Below are 5462 nucleotides of genomic sequence, written 5' to 3'. Positions count from 1 at the left end.
ACTTAATTTTGTTTGCACTCTCTGTTTCACGTTCGAATGGTTGTAGATACCGTTCGAATGGTTTACACCCAGTTTCCAGATTGCCAAACAGATTACCAACATACACCAATTTAGGCTTTTATTTCCACAATAACCAGCTCTTTCATCATGCACAAGTCACACAAATATTTTGTATACATCACAAAACAAATACTAGAATTACTTTTGAAATTTTGACTATAAACATACCAATAAACCACAAAGTAAGCCAATACAAAACAGATCCAAGACAAATCAAGCCAATTAATTTCATACACAATATTTATCCAAAACAACAGTTTAGATAAATTGTGACACCCGGGTCTAGCATAGAGCTCGCAGTCAATATACATATATATTTTTTTTTTATTTACTCCCAACTCTCACTCATCCGTTCCTCATGCCCACGTACAAGAAGTTTCCCGCATCAAGCACGGCAACTGCATGTAGCCGCTGGCCCATCCGTGTAACCACCCTTTTTCCCGTGCGTTTTGGTTTCTCAATAAACTTCACCTTGTAGATCGATGCTCTCTACCTTTATTTTATTTTTTTTCTTCTATCTTCTCTGCACCAAGTCGGAAGGCACCTAGAATCCACCACAAACCAGTTACTGCCTGCGTGAACCCGAGTTACCCAGCAACCTCCAACGGACACCACCATCCAACCACCTCGTAAGCCTCGACTCCTCCACGCATGACCAATGCAACACCCCTGTTTAACCACCGTGTGAAACTGCCCAGCTCCATGCACAGCAGCTAGCGACGCTGACCAGCATGCCGAGGTACTCTCCCACGCACGTCGAAAGCCACCGAGCCACATTTTAAACCTCCACTGCTCTGCCTTGCACCACCGTACCCCACACATAGCCGCTGAACGTAAAGCTCTGTCGCACGCATCACCGAAACACCCCTGTTTTTGCATCTCAAAACAGAGCACCACTCAACTCTTTCGGTGACGCTAGCCACGGCAGGGGAAGTCCAGCGGCGTTGACGCCCAACGACTCCGCGATCTGCTGCCGCCCCAACCACCTTGTCGCTGTCTCTTGCTACCTCGGTGAGCATCTCGCATGGATCCCTCTCACCGTGTTTCATCTCTCTAGCGTCTCTCTCACTCTCTCACCGTGTGTTTCTCTCGTTCATCTCTCTCTCACTCTCTATCATTTTTTTTCAACTGCTCAAGCGCCGCACCTCCACCGCCGACCTCAGCTATCTCCGAGCGCTGGCGCACGTTCCCTTCCTTCTCAGTGAGTTCCTGTCACCGCTGTTTTCTTTTATTCATGTGTATGTTCATCTCTAATTTTTCTTCTTTAGGTGTATTTTTATTTATATATATATATATGTATATATATGGAAGGTTCTCAGTTTTAACCTAATGTTTTTCAGGTGAGTAGTCTTTATTTTTTTTTTGGTTTATTTAAATGGGAATTTTGCTTTAAGTTTCAATAATTATTATTGTGTTTTGATAATATTGTTAGTTAAAGGAAGTAAGCCTAGTTTTCTTAAGAGATGAATTTTTTTTTTCGTGACTTACTTTATGGAAATTTTTAATAACCAATGTATTCTTTTTATTTATAAAATATTGTTGGTATTTTAGATATTTTGTATATTAATTTTTATTGAGTTTTATAATTATCATAATACTTATTAGATAAATTTTATTCTTCAGTACGAATTCGAGTAAGTGGATATTGATGATCTTAGAAAATGATAGTATTTTTTTTTAGGTTATAAGGATTTGTTAGGTATTGAAGGATTAGAAGCCTAGGATTAAATATCGAAATGTGTGATTAATTGAAAATTTACGAGAATTACGTGATTATTTTATAGGTGACGATTAATAATTGTTCAGCATTTTGAGGAAATTCCAAAAAAGCTAGGAAGTCCAGGTAAGCGGGGTTCATATACTAGTTTTGCATAAAACAAATAAAATGAGGTTGACTTTGAGAATAAATGTGTTTATTTTTTTTAAAAGAGATGATCTGAAAACAACCTCAGATGTTTATTCTGCATATGCATAAATTCTACATAAGAGAAAGTATTTTTCTGTCATGACTGGTGTAGACATGAGCTAGTTTTGTGCACTTTATTTCTGAACTATGTAAAAGAGCGAATAAGGAATTCTAAAAGTTTTATTATAAACAAATGAGAATATTTTGTTTATGTTTATCTCGAACATGTGAAATGATCTGAAACTTTTCAGTGTTTTGTTTTGATGTGATGTGTCATCTGAAAACCTTGGCATGAAGTTCTGATTCTGTATATGATTGTAATCGGATTTTCGATGAAATCCGTTCTGTTTCTGTTAAGGCCCATCTACGGGTATAATAATGGTTTATAACCCTACCACGGGGGTGAAACATGGTATACGGCCCAGCCACGGATATAATGGTGGTTTATAACCCTACTACGGGGGTGAAACATGGAAAATGACTCAGCCACGGGTATAATGGTGGTTTATAACCTTACCACGGGGGTGAAACATAGAAAATGGCTCAGCCACGGGTATAATGGTGGTTTATAACCCTACCACGGGGGTTAAACATGGTATTGTCCCGTTGTGATATTAAACGATGATAAGATTATAATGTTTCAGTTTGGAAATGCCAACGGATTTTTTTTTTGGAATAAGTTTATTTTTTCTGAAAATTTCGCTCTAATGTTTTTGTACAAAGTTTTGTTTCTGCATTCTGAAAATAAATGTTTTGTTATGCTTATCAAATGTTATAAATGCTCATGTTTACATGCTAGTATATGCTCTCTACTTACTGAGTTGTTGATAACTCACCCCTTATCTCCACAATATTTTTCAGATATTTTGATGGTTCAGCTGATGATCAAGATTTTGAGGCTTTGGGTGAGATGATTTAAGTATAGTGGTTTGAATCAAATTTTTCTTTATGATATTGGGAATTTGGAGTTTTTTTTTTAATATTGTTGAAATGTGAGTTTAAGTGTTAGGAAGTAACTCTCCGACCCGTGCGGGACCGGGGCGTTACATAAATAGGAATATTTACCTTAGATGCAAATCCAAATCAACCTAATATACCACAAATTACCTACACCACATTTAGTAAATACCATGAAATTATGAAATAAATAAAAAAACAATATTACATGAATAAAGGAATAGAAAGTTTTCAAATGAAAGGATGAAAAAGATAAGAGTTATATGTAAGTCTGGGAGTGTCTCGATGAAGAATCAGATTTTAGAGTTATCAGCGACACAAGCATGAAACGACATCGTTTAACTTAAAATAAAGCTTATAAAGCCTGCAAAACTCATCACCTGTGCATCCAATTTTAAATTTTTTTGTTCGGATGGTTTTAAAAGTACATTCGGACATGAAAATTTTGTGCATGCCAACTTGTTCCTGCTTGTGAAATTTCAGGGTCATTACGTTCGAACGTCAATAACAAAGTCTATAACAAAGTCTATAATAACAAATCTAGAGCTTCAATAACAACAAAAATACACCAAATCTTAAAGAAAATAACAACAAAAATACCTAATAATACCAAATCTAGATCTTCAATAACCAAACAACACCAACAGTATTCAACCCAGTTTAACAAAGTCCCCAATACCAAATCCGGACCACTTGACTAACAAAGTTCAAGCATTACAACAAAGCTTTTCAGGTACTTCAACAACAAGACTTTAACACCAAGTCCAGAACTACAATAAGCGCTCTGGCTGTGTCCCATCCGTGCCCTCCGGTTGTGTCCCATCTAGGTCTAGTTGCATCTATGACCATAGTAGAACATAAAGTAAGAGTTAAAATGTTAAATAACATCATGTGAAGTAAAACAGAGTCAATATTTCAACCTGACATAGTTATTGATCAAAAATAATATTTCAACCTGACATAGTTAACATGAGACTGTACATTTTCTTGAGTCTCAATTACTGGTTAGCCAAATTGGGTTCCACAAAACTCCAAAATTAGATGGGGAAGGCAATACAAGAAAGCTGAAAATGAGATAATATTGATGGGATACTTGGGGCATGAGAGACACAACTATGGTCCCCTAACTTGTTAAACTATGTTATCCAATCTAAAACTCAAAAGCCTTAACACAAAGCATTTCCACGCTCAAGACTCACCTCTTTGCTTTCCTTTACCATGTTTTAATCTGGTCAATATTTTCCAACATGTTAACATAGAAGTCCCAATACAATGATTTAGAGAAGAAAAAAAAAAACTATAGCAAACAAGCTCACCTTGCTGCAAACACAACAATTTTCATCCACCTATGCCAAGTTAATGACGAACACGAGAAGGTCCTATTCATATCAATTAAATTTGGAAAATAAAGAAATTAGCATTATTTAATTAAAAAACATTTGTAACCTTCCATCTTTCATGTGGTCAAACCTATTACCATGCAATTGAATTTCCAAAGACCCATTTTGCATCAATTCATAAACAAAATGTTGGAGTATGTGTACCTGCCTTAGAGGATAACACCTCACAAGCCAAGTCCACTGTATTCGCTGCATGCCCTCAGCAGAATGCCACCTCCATTTCATCTGTTGATCATTCTCAACAGCATGCCATAACTAACTCTGCTCCATATGGAATATTATAGATCATTCTAGAATAATTCTCTTGTAAACGATACATTTCTGCTATAAATAGTAGTGCTACTGTACTGAGGAAATATAATAGACGAGGAACACTTTTATTCAAATATAATTTCTCTTTGATGCATTCTTACAAACACCTGAGCTACACTTATTTTCTTTCTGGTTTCAACACAAATAAATCTAGTCTTGCAAAAAATCCAATGTTGCAAAAAATCTAATCCAATGAATGCAACAATCCATTTTACCATAAATCTAGTCTTGCAAAAAATCCATTTTGCAATATGTATAGACAATAAATCTAGCATGAATGCAGCTACCCAGTAGAGAAATTATATTTGGATGTTAAATAATACTTAACAAATCAACCTCATTGTGCGAATCCAAATGGCTAATTTCAAACTGGAAGAATAGGGTCATAACCAAATTCAAGGAGAAATTAACCCATATGGTTTAAAAACAAAATTCACCACGATCTCCCTCTCCGCGTCTTGACTTTCACAGTTACATTTCTTAATTGCAACAAGGTTCAACAATTTTTTCCATTTAAAGTCATTTCCCATTTACAATAGTAATCTTGTGTAGAAAATTATATGAAGGATGATGCTACAAGGGGGGAAACTTCTTACCTGCCAGAACTGCCAGATTCAACACCGAGGAGTGGGGAGCTTCTGGCCGAGGTGACGACGAAACTTAACAAGCCGATAAAACGGAGAGAGAGAGACACCGAGGAACCTCAAAGAAGGAGGCGGAGGAAAGAGAGAGAGAGAGAGAGAGCGAGATGATTGCAGGAGAGAGAGGAACGATAAAACGCCAGTACGGTAACTCATTTTTTTTTTAAATAAAGCTCCTGCCATGTC

At 36.5% G+C, this 5462-nt stretch overlaps 1 long non-coding RNA gene across 1 annotated transcript; it reads right to left on the bottom strand.

The window, feature by feature from the left end:
* Positions 1–3475: 3475 nt before the first annotated feature.
* Positions 3476–4229, bottom strand: LOC121243000. The gene is made up of 2 exons (XR_005936039.1): positions 3879–4229; positions 3476–3843 (listed from the first exon to the last, which is right to left on the bottom strand). It is a non-coding gene; the product is annotated as an uncharacterized LOC121243000 (long non-coding RNA).
* Positions 4230–5462: the final 1233 nt, after the last annotated feature.

This window comes from Juglans microcarpa x Juglans regia, chromosome 8D, assembly GCF_004785595.1.
Source record: "Juglans microcarpa x Juglans regia isolate MS1-56 chromosome 8D, Jm3101_v1.0, whole genome shotgun sequence".
NCBI classification, from domain to species: domain Eukaryota; kingdom Viridiplantae; phylum Streptophyta; class Magnoliopsida; order Fagales; family Juglandaceae; genus Juglans; species Juglans microcarpa x Juglans regia.
Note: the sequence above shows the minus strand (reverse complement) of the source record. Positions and strands in the feature narration are given on the sequence as shown.